General features: G+C 36.9%; 1 pseudogene; it reads left to right on the forward strand.

The window, feature by feature from the left end:
- LOC105998965 overlaps nucleotides 1-20,081 on the forward strand; it is an 88,358-nt pseudogene extending 68,277 nt beyond the window's left edge.
- The last annotated feature ends 266 nt before the right edge of the window (nucleotides 20,082-20,347 follow it).

Genomic DNA, 20,347 nt, shown 5'->3' on the forward strand with positions numbered 1-20,347 from the left:
AAACAACTGCCCAATAAATAAGTGGGCTAAAGACTTAAAGAGAAACTTCTCTGAAGAAGAAAGAAGGATGGCCAATAGACACATGAAGAAATGCTCAACATCCCTAGTAAAAAAAATGCAAATCAAAACAACATTGAGATACCACTCCAGTTAGAATGGCAAAAATCAAGAACTCTAACAACAACAGATTCTAGAGGGGATGTGGACAGTAGGGAACCTTACTTCTTTGTTGGTGGGAATGTAAACTCATTCAACCACTTTGGAAAGCAGTATGGAGGTTCCTCAAAAAACTTCACATAGAGCTCCCGTATGACCCAGCAATCCCACTTTAGAGCATTTACCCAAATGTTTACAAACAAGACCACACTAAAGCTACCAGCACAGCTATATTTATTGCAGCATTATTTACCATAGCTAAGATATGGAACCAACCCAGATGCCCCTCAGTAGATGAATGGGTCAAAAAAATGTGGTATATATATACACAATGGAAATTCTATGCCTCCATCAGAAAGAATGACATTGCCCCATTTGTTAGGAAATGGAAAATGGAAAAACTTGTAAAAAATTATATTAAGTGAAGTAAGCCAGGCCCAAAGAAACATAGGTACCATGGTTTCCCTTATTTGCAATATCTAGTATATGTATGTGTCAAGCAGAAAAGATCTGATAATGTGATGTTAGGAAAATGAACCCTTAGATATGTATTTTAATGTTTTTTTTCTTTCATGCATTTGTTTCTAACGTATTTATAAGATTATCTCTTTGTTGCTTTGTATGTCCTTCCCCCACAGTATAACCCCTGCTTTCAGTATATTTGATTTCAGTAGAACTTGTGGAGGACATGGGGAAAAATAAGTCGTTTAAGAATACAGGTGAACCTGTTGCAACAATGAGACGTACAAGTTATCATCTCAAAAATGAGCTTTACAACGTTGGTGTGGGGGGGGAGGATTTGGTTGGGGGGTTGGGGGGAGGCTGGGAAGGGTTGTGAAGGGTAAACAAAGCAGGGGCTGCAATGCTTGATAAGAAATAAACACATTATCTTGCCCATGTAATTGTAACCCCTCTGTACACTATGTTCACAAAAAATAAAATTAAATTAAAAAAAAGAATTAGAAAATTTAAAAACAAGTATTAATCACCTCATTAATGAAAAGGATATTTTGCATAGGGCCTTCTATTATGAAAATAAGTAGAAACTTATGTGGTCAGAATTATTATGGGACAGAGAGTCATGTTTTTCACGGAAATATGAGAAGTCTTGAAACAGTTCTTGCTTCTTGTCTCAGGATATTCATATGCAATTATATTTAAAAGAATAATTATGAATTTTTACATGCAGTTCAATAAATCTAGATTCCCACCTCTTACCAGTCAAAAACGTCATCTTTAAATATATTAAACAATACAAGAAACAAACTTATTAAAGTATTAGTTAGGAAAAGAGTAAATGCTTTTGGCAAGTATAATTAGGATGGTCTTTTTAGAAAGACCACTCTGAAATCCTGAAGAATCAAAACCAGAAAAGGCAAAAAGGATTACAGGCCAGCTAAAATACTGTTTCTGTACATCAAAGGAAAGATTGAGTGACAAAACTATCTACAGAACGAGAGAAAATATTTTTAGTACATTTATCTCATATATGTTTATATCTATCTATATACATGTATGTATGCATATGTATGTATATATATGTATATGCATGTAAAGGTTAATATATACAAAATAAAGAATTATATCTGTGTTTATGAGACAAAGGTCTAATATCCGAAAAATAACATGTAAAGGAACCATAAAACTTAATATGAAATCTTATTAAAATACAAAGAATATACCGACATAAACATTTATCCCAAAATGGTGTAGAAATGATCAGCATGTTCTGTATATAAGGAATTAGATACCATTTAGCAAATTCTCATAATACAGAATGAAGTGTGGAGTGGATGAGAAATTGATTGTTATCATCCCCATATACTGGAGAGATTCTTAAAGATAACGAATTGGTTTTTTTTATATGGAATTCCTTAAAACATTTTTTGTTTCTTCTCCTAATCCTTCAGGTAAGATCCAGTTGTCTGAATGAGACATGTGCATTTGCCGTATATATGAACATGCTCTAGGTGAGCACCCTCTGAGGTACATATGGAACAAGATACAATTTTGGTGTCCTGACACATTAAGAATATGTCCATACAAGGGATGTTTCAATCATTTCATGGAGGAAAGCTCTGATGCAGTTAAGGAAGTGACAAGAGTTTCAGTCTTTCTTCTCTTCTGTCAGCTTGCTCCAGATCACTCATCTTTGTCAATTATCTTGTTATTCAGGATGTGATGAAAAAGAAATATACTTCTGGAACAATATCCCATATGACTGGAGGAATCATACCATGATTCCTTATTACTCTCACTTTCTCCTATAAGGCAAATTATAGGCCAATGGAAGTTTATTTTAGAAATTGGTTTTACTACATTGAAGATGGGGCAACAAAGTGAAAAGTTTGGTCTTACCCACTTCAATATATCTATTGGCTGATATCTTTGTTTCAGTGAGTGCTGGCACTTATCTGTTTTACTCTAACACTCTCAAAAATATAATCTAATTCTTGGGTAGTTGTAAAAATTGATGCTTCTGTGCTTGTGAAGTGTGATGATAAAAAAGTTCTTATTCGACTATCTTGCTGATGATATTACTCTTTTCAAGTCTTTTGCTTTCAGATAGTACTTCTAATTTTATACAAGTAAGTAGTGTAATTTTCACAGTCGATTGGAGAGGCACAAGAAAATAAATGTAATGTTTAGTGAATATAGACTACAGGAATGTTTCTCAGCTCTTGTATGCACGTTCAATTTATCCTCACATTAGCTATAGGAAGTGACTTCATTATCTCAATTTGACGTGGGAAATGATAGGTAAATTGATTGCCCTAGGTTGCATAATAAATTAAAATTCAGGTAAAAGCCAAAGCTAGGTACTAACAAAAAGTTTGTGAACTTTAAAGCTCATTCACTTTTCACTTCTGTATGCTACATCTACATGGTAACATTGCTAGTTTACCAATATCATCTTATATTTATCTATTTCTTATTTATATTGCAATACAAATTCTCCAACTCTAGAAAGGAGCTTAGAGATAGATCTGAAGATAAATTGTAGTTCAATTGTGACATACTGCTTTTAAAACTTTACTTTCTCGGTCCTTTTTTAGTGGAAATTTTTATTGGAAAGTAAAACGATCCATTTTCCTTTTTCTTTCTTTTTTCTGGTCCTGGAGCTTAAACTCAGGGTCTGCGCACTATCCCAAAGCACTTTACCACTTGAGTCACAGCTCCATTTTGGGCTTTTTTGGTGATCAATCAGAGATAACAGTTTTATCAACTATCCTACCTGAGCTCGCTTCAAACCACAGTGTATTAGATCTCAAACTTCTAAGTATCTAGAATTACAGGTGTTTACCATGAGTGCCTAGCTCTCTTCCTTCCTCAAAGAAAGAAAGAAAAAGTCACTGTAAAGACCAAGATATATTTTGATTTTCTATTATCACATGATTTTATCTCATTTTAAAAATAAATTTTAGTAGAGATTCATTAGCAGATATAAATAATCCTCTTGACTCTTATGATTTTCCTTGTCATTTCACAGGAAACTTGGCAGTCTGTGAAATCACTTGTAATAAATATACACCCTACTGAGATAATCCTCTAATTCTTCAACAAAGTGAGCCCTAATATTCACATAAAATATATAATGTATATATAAATCATGAATAAATTATATCAAACTATACACAAACAAGTTACATAGCATATATGAGATATATTGTTATAAATAAATGTATAAGTTATGTATATGTGCATACATAATTTGATATCAAGATTCCAAAAATAATTTTTTAATAGATTTTAATTTTTGAAAAATTATTGCTAGTTTTTTTGTGTATTTTTCTTCATTTTTTATTTCTCCATTTTCATGGCAGTACTTTCTTGGAACCAAGAAGGTTACTGGAAAAATTTTAAAGAAGATATTGTTAGCAGAAAATGTAATCCAAGAGCATATATAGTATATGCAGCATGAAACTTAGATGTAAAATTTAACATTTCCCTACCACTTTCTCATTTCTGTTCCTGTAAACATTCATTATGTATTCATTGGATTGTAGCTGTTTATGTTTTTGCAATGCTTGCCTTTGTGTTAATATGACTACTTTAGTTGAAATATAAATGTCCTATGAACTACAATTTATGGGCGAATTTTCTATTGGTTATGGCCCTTTAAAAAAACAAATCTGTTCTTTATCTCTGAAACATTGGATCCAGGATGGGAATATGTAATTTATTTAACAGTTATGTACCTATGCGCATAACTTCTTAATTTAGTTTAATCCTCTATGAATTCACACATAAAATACACTATTAACAAGAAATGGATATATTTCATGAGTGAATTAAAACTATAAATTAATTAGTACAAAAGGATAATTGCTTTAATAGCTTAATACTTAATTAGAATAATTATAATTTACTGAAATTATGTTGCTACCACTACCTTTTTTCCCTTGATAAAATAATAAGTTGATCATATCAAAAACTAAAATTGTGGTATAAAAGAAGCTAAATATATTATATAATTAAATCCTTATAATTTTCCTATTTTCATTGAAATTATTAAGATTAGATTATTTTTCTAGTTTCTAACCAAATTATTCTTTTTTTTATTGTGAAAATACCGTACAGAGGGGTTACAATTACATGGGCAAGATAATGAGTAAATTTCTTATCCAGCACTGTTACCTCCTTTTTTGTTTCCCCTTCCCATCCCTTCCCATCTCCCACTCCCCTACTTGATCCACCCCCCTCCTCCGACCAAAGTTGTAAAGTTCGTTTTTCGACATAATGACTTGTACATCTCATTGTTGCAATGGGTCCAATTGTATCCCTATTTAAACGATTTGTTTTTTCCCTTCTCCTCCACAAATTATACCAACATCAAATACAGTGAAAGCAGGGGTTATACCATGGGGAAGGGACATACAATGCAACAAAGAAATCATCTTATAAATATGTTAGAAACAATCGCATGAAAGAAAAATAATTGAATACTTATCTTGGGGTTCATTTCCCTAACATCAAATTATTCTTACTTACGAAAATTTACTAAAGATTACATGCAAGAGTCTTCATATCATGCCATAAATATATTAAAGTGAATACAAAAGTGGCAAATTACCTTAGCTTTTCAAAATGTTGCACGTTATGATCAGTATGGACCTAATAGAAATCTAATAAATGACTTTGTGTCGAAGTATAAGCAAATGATCTGTATAAGAACTTTTGGGGTTTGGAAAGTGGCTCCGTGGTAGAGTGCTTGGTTTGTATTCATGAGGCCCTGGGTTTGATTTTTTTCATCACCACATAAGCAGAAAAGGTCAGAAGTGGCTCAAGTAGCAGAGCACTATCCTTGAGCTGAAGAGCTGAGGGACAGAGCCCAGGCAGGACCAGAGTTCAGGCCCCACAACAACAACAAAAAATAACTTTTACAATTCAATGTTAGATTTTTCTGATGGTCTAAAATGGCTGTTTGTGCTATTGGATATAATTTTTTATTTTTAAATGTCATTTCTCACATCAATCAAGTATTGCTATGCATGCTTTCAGAACCTAATGGGTTTGGAAACTATACACTACAATCCTCAACAATAATATGTGTGCACTAAATGGAAAAAAATGGATGCAAACCAATGGATATGTTTAAGAATTCATTTTACAAAATTAATTTTAAAGTAAGATTCTTTTTATTATTGGACTAGCCTTAAATCTTTATAGCTGATACCTTTGTAATAGTTATTAATATTACTTTGGTTGATCAAATTGTATCCATTTAATTTTGTGTTAGAATACATGAACAAAAATCTAACTGGAGAATAACTTGAAAAATTATTTAAAAGATTGGAAAATGTGTGTTAAAGCTTTGAAAGTATTGATTCAATGTTTTAATCTGCACTGATTTTTAAAATGGGATTATAGCTATTTATTAGAAGATATAATTGTAGGTTGTAAAATATATTTTTTATTTTGCTAGGATGCTACTTGCCCCACAAAGTATAAATAAAATTTCACATGAATTCAATAACTTGAGAAATAATATGCGATAACACTAAATTACCACAGAGTTCTAAATTTATGGACAAAATATTTTAATGTATATATAAATAAAATGAAGAGCTAAAACTATGGAGTTCTGAAATGACTTGAAAATATGATAGCAAATACAAATTATAGATAGCAGAATGCCAGCAAAATGATAAAATAAAAGTTTTCAGCCCTCCTCGCACACAAAATACCAGTTTATTAATGAACTACAGACAGACATTTGTGAGAGACCTGGAGTTTTGCTCAGAAGTTCCAGCAGAAATGACTGAGAATGAATACATTAAGAAAAATAAGATAATTTTATTGTATCTTCATCAGTCTGACAACAAGGTGATGTAACTTCATAATGAGACATATTGTCCTCAGTCTTTCTCTCATAAAGAAAAGTTAGAGGGGGCTAGGAAGGTGGATCAGTAGTAGAGTGTTTGCTTTGCATATATGAAAATCTGGGTTCGATTCCTCAGCATTACATAAGCAATAAAAGCCAGAAGCGGCACTGTGGCTCACATGGTAGAACACTAGTCTTGAGCTGAAGAGCTGAGGGACAGCACCCAGGCCCAGAAATCAGGCCAGATGCCTGACCAAAAAAAAAAAAAAGAAAGAAAAAAGAAACGAAAAGAATAGTTAGAGCACCAGAGTGTTCTGTGTTGTTTAAGGCAAATACTATCCCACTCAAAAAGACTTAGAAAATTAGTACAGTGGAATCATTTAGTGTCAGACCAGGACAGGATCTCACAGCAATGTGCACAGATCTAATAAGCTGGCTACAGTATCCCAACTAACTTGTGGGTTCTATCAACAGGCCTATGCATAAATCCTGCAGGAAACTCACCTGCAAACTGCTTCCTGGCATGTCTGGCAAGAAGACTGGCAAGTCTTCTCAGCATACTGTTTGTAAGTTTTCAAGATATAAGATGAGTACACAAATGTCTGTCAATTAATTACATACCAGCAATGAACCTATGGGATATGAAATGAAAAACATGCAAAATATGTGCATGACCAAGATATAAGATGGATACACAAAAGGATGTCAATTAATTACATACCAGCAATGAACCTATGGAATATGAAATGAAAAACATGCAAAATATGTGCATGACTTATACAAAGTAAAATATGTAAGTTTAATGAAAGAAATCAAGTAACAGTGAAGGGATTGATACTCTGCATTAATCAATAGAAATACTCAATAGTGACCTGAAACCATTCTTTTCAAAATTGACGTACAGATTTCATGTAATTCCAATCAAAATTCATGTTAATTATCTTGCAGACATTGACAAAGTGATTCTAAAGTGAATAGAAAGTAAAGAAAAAAAAACAAAAATAGCCAAGAAAATAATGAATAATTAAATCAGCACACTGTTCAGACAGCTTCAAAGTGTCCTGTAAGCTGGGTGGTTGTGGCTCAAACTTGCAAACCTCTGATTAGGAGGCTGAGATCTGTGATCTGGTTCAAAACGAGCCCAGGCAGGAAAGTTTTGTGAGACTCTTAACTCCAATTCACCACCACAAACCTAAAGATGGAGCAGTGCCTCAAGTGGTAGAGTAACTATCTAGTATATGTCTGAGACAAGCAGAAAAGGTCAGATATGTTGATGTTAGGTGAAATGAACCCCAAGATAAGTATTCAAATGTTTTTGCTTTCATGCTATTGTTTCCAACATATTTATAGGATTATTTCTTTGTTGCTTTGTATGTCCCTCCCCCACGGTATGATCCCTGCTTTCACTGTATTTGATGTTGGTATAATTTGTAGAGAGGAAGGGAAAGAACAAATCATTTAAATAGGGATACCGATGGACCCATTGCAACAATGAGATGTACAAGTCGTTATGTCAAAAAACGAACTTTACAACTTTGGTGGAGGGGTAGGATGGGGTGGAAGGGAGGGAGATAGGAAGGGATGGGAAGGAGAAACAAAAGAGGAGGCAACAATGATTGATAAGAAATATACTCATTGTCTTGCCCATGTAATTGTAACCCCTCTGTATGGGATTTTCACAATAAAAAAAGAAAAAAAAAAGAAAAAAGTACTGAACAAAATGTAAACAGGCTCAAATATGGCATGTGATTTTAAATATGCCAAAGGCATGAAGCATGAAAAAGATAATTGATAAAGTAGAAATCATTAAGATTAGAAAATTCTGCTCTCTGAAAGACATTTTCAAGAGAATGGCAAAATATGCTATGAGTAAAAGTACTTGCAAATGATATATGATCAAAGACTGATACTCAAAATAAGCATAGAACTTTAAAAGTTAACAATAAGAAAATTAACAGCATGACTTTTAAAAACATAAAAGTCCTGACCAGGCACTACAAAGACGTAGAGACATAGCAATATACAATGATGTTTAATATCTTATGTCAATTATGAAATTATAAGTTCAACAACTGAGATTCTACTCCATTCCTATTAGAAAGGCACAAATCTAAATCATTGGATACACCACATACTGATAAAGACAGAGTTCCAATAACTCATTCATTGCAGGAAAGAATGCAACATGATATAAATACTTTGAAAATGAGAAATACCCTTACTAGATGAACCACATGTCATGAGCCTTTGTAGTTCCTAGAAGAAAATTAAAACATGTATTCCAAATGGATTTTATGTCTTATTAATAATTGTGATAATATGGAAATCATCAACTTTATAGTCAATAGGTGAATATATAAAGGTACTTTAGTCTATTCTGATAATGAGATAATATTAAGCAGTATGAAGAAATGACCTACCAACATACAAAAAGGTATGGAAGTACTTCAATCTGTATTGGGTGGACAAAACCAATTTGAAATCATAACTGTATAATTCCAACTATATGATTTTTTGAGAGAAATAAACTCCTGAAGAATATAAAGGGGTCAGTGTTTATTCAGAATTACGAGAGAGGGAGAAATGGACAACAGACATCATGGTAATGAATCTGATATGATATGTTCATTTGCAATGATGAACACAGTTCATATATTTTTCAAAACTCAGAACATGCAACAGCCAGAGTGAAACCTTATGATGTAAACTGCAGTATGGAACATAATAAAATAAATGAATTGACTAAAACAAGTGTGTCATTCTTAAATAGTAGTTGATGGTAGCAGGTATATCCATAGGAGGCAGAGGTCATACATAAAATTATTATACTGCTGAACTGAAAACACCTCTAAAAATAGTCTACTTTGAAAAGTGAAGGCAAAATAAAATGTTTTGCCTTAAATCAACAAAACACACTTAATTTAATAATTAACTTAATACTAAAGAGAGCCATAAAAATCTCATAGAAAGGCACGAAAAAATGACAAAATAAGGAATAATCAAAATAATAAAGACATTGTTTTGGGCTGAATTGCCCCCTGCCATTCAAATACTTTAAACCAATTTCCAGTGCCCCAGAGTACTATTTTTGGAGACCGTCTTTAAACTGACAAATTACAATAGAGCCCTTAAAATGAGCCATATAGAGAGCCTCATATAGAGAGAAGATTAAGATTATCAAAAACACATGGAAAACATACATGGATGAGTGAGCATGTCAAAGAACAGCAAACAGAATGTGAATTGCTGAGGAAGTTTGGAAAATGAGTAGAGTTTAGAGATACTAGGTTGAAGTGTTTCATCTTCTAATCCTTCCAATATTCTCTGCTCTATTTCTTTAGGCAATGGTGTGAGAATCCTAGGCTGTATTATTGTTCAAGTGCACAGATTACTCATAATCATATTTGCCATAGACAAGCTTGAAAAAATCATAGTGTGACATTGTTTAACATATTTATTGTAAAGGTGATGAACGGGGGTTATAGTTACATAAGTAAGGTAATGAGTACATTTCTTTTTAAATTGTTACCCCCTCCCTCATTTTCTACTGCTTAGCCCCCTTCTCCCCACCAAGTTGTATAGTTCATTTCGAACATAGTGTCTAGTAAGTATCATTGTTGCATTAGCTCATCCTTTGTCCTGCTGTTTCTATGATTCTGTTTCCCTTCCACGGATCAGATAAACTTATATACAAGATAAAGTGTATAGAAAACTAAAACAGAACAAAATATAAATAACTGCATATATGACATAAGAACTTCTAGTTTACAATTCTTGGAATTCATTTTGATGCACTTCATTATGTATGGTTCTATATACTTAGCAATTGAGCTAATGTGATCCTCTGCTAATTATATCACAGACATATTCTAGTTATTACAAATGAGGGAAACCATGCGATCTATATTTCTTTGATCCTGGCTTGTTTTGCTTAATATAATTTTTTTCAGGTCTTTCCATTTCCTTATGAATGGGGCAATGCCATTCTTTTTGATGTAAGAATAAAACTTCATTGTGTCACTGACATTTAATTATGTACCTCCACAGAATTTTTCTTGTGAAAAATTTGAGCCTCGAAATTATAATTACTTACCTGAAGATGGTGGGAATGTCTAGCTCTGGAACATGATTCTAAAAAATTAATTTTTTTGTCAGTTGGTCTTGAACTCAGAGTCTGGGTGCTGTTCCTGAGCCTCTTTGTGCTCAAGATTAGTGCTCTTCCACTTGAGCCATAGTGCCACTTCCCATTTTTGTGTGGTCAATTGGAGATAAGAGTCTCATGGGGGCTTTTCTGCCCAGCTCTCTTCAAACCATGAACCTTAGATCTCATCCTCCTGAGTAGTTAGGACTACAAGCATGAGCTACTGGTGCCTGGCCAAGTGGAGGAGATGGGGAAAAACAAGTCGGTTAAGGATAGAGGTAGACCCGATGCAACTATGAGAAGTACAAGTTGTCATGTCAAAAACGAACTTTACAACTTTGGTTGGGGGGGCAGGATTGGGTGGGGGGCAAGGGGAGGCTGGGAAGGGATGTGAAGGGTAAACAAAGGAGGAGGCTGCAATGCTTGATAAGAAATGTACTCATTATCTTGCCCATGTAATTGTAACCCCTCTGTACAATATGTTCACAAAAAATAAAAATTTAAATTTAAAAAAAAGTAATTTTTTATGGGGGAAAGGTGGGTACCTTCTGCAGGAGTCTTTGTTTAAAAAGAGGAAATATCAAACCAAAGACAGAAATTAAACGAAACAAATAAAGGGTTGGGACTATGATGGCAGATGTGTAGCTGGGATGTAATTTAACTCTATCCAAGAAACTAGTGTTTAGAGTTCAGCTTATAAGCCACTATTGGAAAATCACACAAAGTGAGCCATAATAGTATAGAGATTCTATCTACTGAGAAAAATCAGGCCAACTGCAGAAGACACATTTGAATACAATGTGTTTCTGCTGGTAGGGGCAGCCACGAAAGCAGCCAGACAAAGCTGGAGCAAACAGCCAAAGAGCAAGAGAGTGCATCTCTTCATTCATCTCCAGCATGAACTGGATGATTAGGAGCGGAAATCCACATCCTGCTGGCTACTGACTGAGGAAAGTCAGAGATGGGTATCCCCACTCCTTCCCACAGAACAGCTTATTGGGGGTAGCTCTTCTCCCTCCACCACCCAAGAAGAATGCCATACTTGATACTGGCATAAACTCAGTCAAAGCAGCTAACAGATAACTGCCAGGAAAACAGCAACTGGGAGACATTTTTCAATAGGCCAAAGGAATCGGACCTGAGAGAGTGTGCTCTGCCCAGTAGAAGGCTGCCCTGCCCATGAGGAGGGAACTTCTCACAGGCTAGGTCTGAACAACTTTCATTACTTGGTGAACCCAGAGACAGCCATGCTTCTCTGCAGGCAGGAAAAGAATTTCATTCATACCGCAGCCAAGCCTGCAACTTAGCCAGCTACAGGAATCTCACTAAAAATCATTTAAAAAATATAACTGGACAAGCTTTAAAAGCCAAGAGAGGGGCTGGGAAGGTGGCTCAGTGGTAGAGTGCTTGCTTGCATGCATGAAGACCTGGGTTCAATTCCTCAGCACCACATAAGCAGAAAAAGCCAGAAGTGGCACTGTGACTCAATGGTGGAGTGCTAGCCTTGAGCTGTAGACCTAGGGACAGCGCCTAGGCCCAGAGTTCAGGCCCAGAGTTCAATAAAAAAGCCACAAGAGGCTTCAGGTTGGTAGCCCAAAAGGGCCTACCCCCTTCTGAAAAAGCCACTGACTCCAGAGAGGCTAAAACCTCACCCACTGCCAAGTTCATTACCAGCAGCAACAAACTGCAGTCTCCAGCCACCTCCTCCATGCATTACAAAAAAAAAGGAGAGCAGATCTTGCTTTTTAATCTGGGAATAAGGCTACCAAGACCCTCCCCCCAAGCCTGTAAAGCAGACTTTTTCTCTGCTCACTCAAGCCATTTGGTGAAAACAACCAAACTACAAAGAAAACTGACCACTGCAAGCAAACCAAAGACACCATCAAGGGACTGGAAAGCAGACAAAGGGGAGACACAATATCCTCCAAATAAATTGAAGATCTTATTAATACTGCCGCGCCTACTCCGGGGGAGTCTGCTTAGCATGGGAAACCTGCTTTCAGACCTGAGAATGGGGCTTCACAGAGACCTATCTCTGAGAATGGGACTTCACCGAAGTCTACCTCAGAGAATGGGGCTTCAAAGAGGCCTACCTCCTGGAAAGGCTGGCAAACCCCTGGGAAAGATGTGTTTCTGTCCCTGCTTTTCTTTTCTTCACTGTATAAGAGTGCCTATTAATCTTTTACTGTTTCTGCTGCTCATTGTACTTATGCTCAACATTCCCTTATTCAAAGCTCTTTCTTAAGAGTGTTGACGACTCCAACATCTGATGAGTGTCTTAAAAATAGGACTAACTCACCAGAGTTAAGTGCTACCCTGAAAGCCCCTCTTATGGAGGCTAGTAGACAAGTCATAAGTAAATATAAAAGTATTGGGGGTTTCACGATGCACTTCAGCAGAAGGAATTGTTGGTAAGATATTTGCAAGAAGCTGTAGGCAAGGCTAGAACAGAAAGAATGTATGGCAATTATTGAGATAACTACTTAGGAGAAAGAACTTCGTTACTCTCTTTCATTTACTAAGAGACTTGCTAGATCTAGGCCTCCATGGTGCTTACTATTAAAGAAGGAACAGGAAAGATCTTATGGGACAGTTAAGGCCTCTATAGAAAAAAGGAGTGGTTAATTGGTGACAAACATTGAAACCCATTGTATTTCTTAAAAATAGAGGTAAAGCCGGAAACAAGTGCCTATCAGGCGAACAGCTGGTGACAGCAAGATTGTGTAACCTTTTGCCCTTTCTTATGGAGACTTTTGCTATAAAAGTTTGTTATCCTCTGCATTAAATCACACTCAGCATCCACTCCTCTTGTGTGTGAGTTGTCTGTTTGCCATCTCCCCACCTATTCCAGTTCCTCCACTAGGTGTCCTCCGTCGTCCCGACAGAGCCGGTCCACGGCATAATACCAATTAAATTTTTAAAATTTTTATATTCTTTATTAATTTTATCTTTAACTAACTCTCCCTCTTTTCAGATGACATGATCTGCTACTTAAAGAATCCTAAAGACTCCACTCCCAAGTCACATGAGCTGATCCAAAACTTTGGAAAGGAAGCAGAGTATAAATTTAACCCACAAAAATCAATAGATTTTCTGTATGCCAACAATAAGAAGAGTGAGGCTGAAATAAAAAAGCAACTCTTTTTGTAACAGCCTCTAAAAAATAAAATACCTAGGAATAAACTTAACCAGAGAGGTCAAGAACCTCTATGATCAAAACATAAAACCTTCAAAAAGGAAGTTTCAGCAGATTTAAGGAAGTGGAAAAACATCCCATGCTCCTGGATTAGGAGAATTAACATAGTAACAATGGCAATAATGCCTAAAGCTACCTATAAATTCAATGCAATACCCACTAATATCCCAACAACATTCTTTAATGAAATAGAAGAAGCAATCTGAAAATTCATATGGAACAACAGAAGACCATGAATAGCAAAAACAATCCTCAGCAGGAAGAACAATGCTGAAGGAATATCAATATCAAACTTATAAAAGCTTGGTAGTGGCACAGGGACAAGCCTGAGGACCAACGGTATAGAATTGAAGATCCAGACATGATCCCACAGACATTTAACCACCTAATCTTTGATAAAGGAGCCAAAAAAATAGGATTGAAGAAAAGCAGCCTCTTCAACAAATGATGCTTGCAAAACTGGCTGTACACAGGTAGAAAAATGAAGTTAGATCCTTATATATCACCCTGTACCAGGATCAACTCCAAATGGATCAAAGATCTCAAGGTAAACACAGATACCCTGAAAATATTAGAGAAAGTGATAGGGGTACACTAAGGCTCCTCAGCACAGGTTGGAACTTCTTAAACAAAGATCCAGAAACACAATGAATTAAAGAAAGATTGGATAAATGGGATTGCATTAAGTTGCAGAGCTTCTCCACAGTGAAGGACATAGCTAGCAAGATCAGTAGAAAGCCCACAGATTGGGAGAAGTTCTTCACCAGCTATACAACAGACACGGGTCTCATATCAAAAATGTACCTAGAGTTCAAAAAATTAAGCTCCCCCAATAAAAAGCCCCCCATAAACAACCACCCCATTAATAAGTGGTCTAAATAATTAGAAAGAGACTTTTCTTGAGAGGAAATAAGAATGGCCAATAGACACATGAGGAAATGTTCAGCATCACTGGCCATAAAAGAAATGCAAATCAAAACAACATTGAGATTCCACCTCACCCAGTTAGAATGGCTATAATCAAGAAAGCTAATAGCAATAGATGCTGAAGGGCATGTGGTAAAAAGGAACCCTACTGCACTGTTAATGGGAGTATAAACTTGTTCAACCACTCTGCAAATCAGTATGGAGATTCCACAAAAGATTCCACATAGAGCTAGCTCCCCTATGACCCAGCAATCCCACTTCTGGGCATTTACCCAATCACAAACAAGGCCATACTATAGCTACCAGCACAAATATATTTATCACAGCTTTATTCATCATAGCTAAGATATGGAAACAACCCAGATGCCCCTCAGTAGATGAATGGATCAAAAAAATGTGATACACACACACACACACACACACACACACACACACACACACTGGAATTCTACGGTTCCATCAGAAAGAATGATACCACCCCATTTGTAAGGAAATGGAAAGCCTTGGAAAAATCATATTAAGTGAAGTAAGCCAGACCCAAAGAAATATAGGTCCCACTATTTCCCTTATTTGCAATAATTTGTATACATCTAGGATAATCTTAGCAGATGAGCAGAACAGCTCAATAGCTACACACATATGACCATATAAGGTAATGCTATACAAAATGAACTCCAAGACGTGGACAGTAGAGGTTTTTCTTTGTTGTTGTTGTTTTTAATGTACTGTGTAATTCTTTTGTTTCTTTTGTATGTTCTTTTCCCTGTGGTATATCCCTGTTGTCATTATATTTGCTTTTGTTACCCTGGTATTGTATATACTTTTATTTGAATTAGGGAAGGGAAGGGAAACAACAGAATGGTGAGACAAAGGACAAAGTGGGAACCAAAGCAACAGCCATATATACAAGATAATATGTTGGAAATGATCTGTATAACTTGGGGGTGTGGGTGGGGAGAGGGAAAATAGGAGTAAAATGATGGAATGGGTAACAAGTTGGACAAGAAATATACTTCTTACCTTCCTTATTTCATTGTAACCCCTCTGTACATCACCTTGACAATAAAAAAGAAATGCACATCAAAACCACGTTGAGGTTCCACCTCACCCCCATTAGAATGACCATTATCAAGAAAATAAATAATAACAAATGCTGGCTTGGATGTGGCCAAAAGGGAAAACTACTACACTGTTGGTAGGAATTTAAGCTGGTTCAACCACTCTGGAAAACAGTATGGCATTTCCTCAAAAGTCTAAGCATAAAACTACCCTATGATCCAGCAGTTCCTCTCCTGGGCTTTTATCCAGGAGAGGATCATAAGCAAGGAGACATTAACACTACCAGCACAGCTATGTTTATTGCAGCATTATTTACCATAGGTAAGATATGGAACAAAGCCAGGCGCTAGTGGCTCACGCCTGTAATCTTAGCTATTCAGGAGGCTGAGATCTGAGGATCGCCGTTCAAAGCCAGCCTGGGCAGGAAAGACCTTGGGATTCCTATCTCCAATAAACCACTAGAAAACCGGAAGTGGTGCTGTGGCTCAAGTGGTAAAGCACTCACCTTGAGCTGAAGAGCTGAGGGACAGTGCTCAGGCCCAGAGTTCAAGCCCCATGACTGACCAAAAAAACAACAACAAAAAAGATATGGAACCAATCCAGATGCCCCTCAATTGATGAATGGATCAAGAAAATGTATACATACACAATGGATGTTTATGCTTCTAATAGAAAGAATGACATTACACCTTTCATAAGAAAATGGAAAGACTTGGAAAAAAATCATATTAAGTGAAGTAAGCCAGAACCAAAGAAACATAGGCTCCATGATTTCTCTCTTTTGTAGTAATTAGTTTATGTGTGGGATAGTCCTGGCAGAGAATCATAATAGCTCAATATCTTCAAACATATAACCATACAAAATGATGCTAGGGGGCTGGGAATGTGGCTTAGTGGTAGAGTGTTTGCCTCGCATGCATGAAGCCCTGCATTCGATCCTCAGTACCACATAAACAGAAAAAGCTGTAAGTGACTCTATGGTAGAGTACAATCCTTGAGCAAAAGTTGCTCAAGGGTAGTGCCCAGGCCCTGAGTTCAAGCCCCAAGACTGGCAAAAAATGATACTAATTGAAATGAACTCCAAGACCTTGTTGTGCTCAATGTACTATATCTAGTTCTTTCTTCTAGTTTTATTTCATTTATCTTTTTACATTTCTTTATCCCTGGCAATCATTGTCTTTGATTTTGGTACCCACGTCTTGTATATACATTTATCTAACTTGGGGAAGGGAAGGGGAATAACAAAATGCTGAACAAGGACACAGGATGACCCATTACAGCAATGATACTCACAAGACACCATGTTTGAAATGAACTTTAAAACTTAAGGTGTGGGGAGGAGTTGGGGAAAGAAGGGATAGTGGGAGAAAAACAAAGGAGTGAGTACAATGTTCTACAAGAAATATGCTCATTACATTACTCATGTAATGGTAACCCCTCTATACAGCATCTTTACAGTAAAATAAAAAATTGAGGGCTGGGAAGGTGGCTCAGTGGTAGAGCGCTTGCCTTGCATGCTTGAGGCCCTGGGTTCAATTCCTCAGCACCACATAAGCAGGAAAAAAAAGCCTGAAGTAGCGCTGTGCCTCAAGTGGTAGAGTGCTAGCCTTGAGCTGAAGAGCTGAGGGACAGCACCCAGCCTCAGAGTTCAGACCCCACGACAGGACCCCCCCTCCAAAAAAAAAAATAAAAAAAATTGACAAAAGGAAGCAAATAGATTGCCACTGTCAAGAGTGCTTCATAATATGTGAATTTGTACTGGAAACATTGATTCTAGCAACTCCTTTTACTCTAGAGGAAAAAACAGGGGAATCTGACCTTAACAGTCAGCAGCAGGACATGGATTTACTTGTGGTTTATTGTGTTTTAGTTAATAGTGGAAAAATTTAATGTCATTGGTTTGTTATGGTACTGAAAAGAAGAGATACAACAGCAGTCACACTAAAAATGTGAAACAACAGAAAAGTGACAACCCAGATACTATATTCTTTAACATTGCTCATATTCTTTTTACTCCCTTTCCTTAAATTTATATAGATAAATTTTGAAGTTGTTTTCCTTCTTCAGGGTTTATATTCCTATATTGTTCAATAGAGCAATCATGTTAATCTGGCTAGAACAGCAGAATATTCATTTAGTATGCTAGGTTGACTTTTGTTTTATATTTTAAAAAATTTATCCACTTGACATGATTTGACTAAATTTTTGAAAAAGAAAGAAATCCTTTTCTGAAAAAATACTTGGAGGCAAAGACAGCTTTTAGGGAAATAATGAGTGTTTTCAGCCTCACATTTGAATGATGTACAATGTTCCATTTGAATGACTTGATTGATCCATGAGATTGTAACTCAAAGAAAATACCATGCAATTTCCAAACCTGGAAATACTTGTGGTATACAACAGTGCTGAACTTCCGTGAGAATAAATGGATACCTTGTAGACAGTGATATAGTTTCTACAGGGTAATTTTCACTTTTCTCTCTGTCAGTTGTTCAAATTGTACATTGTATAGAAGCTGTCTGAAAGCCTCATTGTGAAAAGTGTACTCACACATGTTTTCTTTAAGAATAGAGCCCTATAAGACAGGGAAGTGAGAACTCTTTTCTGTGGCTTGAAATTGTTATTCTCCAATTCAAAAACACAAGTCTGATATGAATAAATACTACTTTGGACCTCATTTATCAATTAATAATTTATTTTTAGTTATTGATGAGCTTATTACCAATAAGTTATTTATCAATAACCATATGGATACCAGATGAGGTGATTGACATTAAAAATAGTCAAAATTATCCTGCAAAGAGTGGCCATTTCTTGGTCCTTCGGTAGCCTCTGGAGTCAAAGAACTGATGACACTTATCAGAGGGGACTTAGGAAAAAGCCCATTTCATTAGGATTGATGAAATGGTATAGCAGAGGGCTGAGTCTCAGGGCTGGTCCGTGCTATCTAGTGAAAGATAGTTTGGATATGAATTCACCTGAAAAGGGGTTGCTGTGATTCCTTCAGGTTTTTTCCCATCTGATCAATGCCCTGCTGAATGACAGCACAGATGAGGCCCATTTGGGAGAAAAAGAAAAAGAAGAAAATAACAGGAAGAGTAGAAAAGAACTGGGGGCAGGGGTAGTCGAGGCCAAGCTGGGAGACTCTCACTGCTTTTCCTGGTCTATTTTCAGAGGCCTAGATTTGCATCCTTGGGGTGCGTCCCTTCTCAAGGAGATGCCTTCGCCTCTGACTCCCAGACACGGTCTCCCAGGTGAGCTGCCTCTGCCACTTACTCGAGGATCCGCAGCAGCTCCTCTGTGCTCCCAGGAAAGCTCTTCTCAGGCAGTGCTCCTTCAGGAGCCCCAAGGCTGCCACACTGGCTGGCTTGATGCCTCATTGAATGGGAATAGGTGCACTTGCTCAGTAAGTTAGGAGCCAGAGGGTTTGGCTCGGTGTACAAGGCAACTTATTATGGCGTTCTGGTGGCCATAAAGCAAGTGAGCAAGTGCACCAAGGACCTGCGAGCATCCCAGCATAGTTTCTGGGGTGAGTTCAATGTGGTCAAGCTGCTCCACAATAACATTGTGCGTGTGGTGGCCACCAGCACCAGCACGCCTGTGCATTCCAATAGTATCAGCACCATCATCATGGAGTTTGGGGGTGGTGTCACTCTACACCAAGTCATCTACGGTGCTCCCAGCGACCCCAAGGAGAAGGCTGGGGAGCCCCGGTGCTGCCCTGGAGAGTGGCTGAGTGTGCAAAAGTGTTTCAAATATTCCCTCAATGTGGTCAAAAGCCTGCTTTTCCTACCCTCGCAGAGCATCATGCATTTGGACCTAAAACTGGCCAACATTTTAATTAGCGAACAGGATATCTGTAAAATTGATGATTTGGGGTATTCCGAGAAGCTGGAATTGCTGCACGGGTCCCGGGCCCAGCCCTCCCTGATGGGAGGCCCCTACACCCACCGAGCACCCGAGTTGCTGATCGGAGACCCCATCACCCCCAAAGCTGACATCTATTCTTTCGGCAACAAGGTCTGGCAAATGGTTACCAGGGACGTGCCTTACTCAAGGATCAGCAGTAAGTTCTCTACTCCGTGATGGCCTCCAATCTGCTCCCATGCCCTGCTAAGGCCGTCTTCACAGACTCGCTCCTGGGGCAAAAGCTTGAGACTCTCATTTGCTGTGGCTGGGAGGCTGGAGCACAGCTGAGGCCGAGTGCAGACCAGCTCCTGGTGACCTTGAACTTTTTAAAAGTCAAATCGGCCAATACCAAACCTGTAGCAAGATAAGTTTTGTCTTTGTTTCTGTGATTTTTTTTTAAAGAAATGAAATGTGTAAGAAAACATATAGGTAGGACAGAAAGTCAAAAATAAAGTCACTAAAAACTCCAAAAATAAATAAAAAATGCAGTAAGATTCCCTTCTGTCCACATACCATCCAGCATCTGTTGTTATTAGAGTTCTTGATTATAGCCATTCTAACTGGGGTGAGGTGGAATCTTAATGTTGTTTTGATTTGCATTTCTTTTATGGTTAGAGAGGTTGAGCATTTCTTC

The sequence above is a fragment of the Dipodomys ordii genome, unplaced genomic scaffold (genome assembly GCF_000151885.1).
Source record: "Dipodomys ordii isolate 6190 unplaced genomic scaffold, Dord_2.0 Scaffold178, whole genome shotgun sequence".
NCBI lineage: Eukaryota > Metazoa > Chordata > Mammalia > Rodentia > Heteromyidae > Dipodomys > Dipodomys ordii.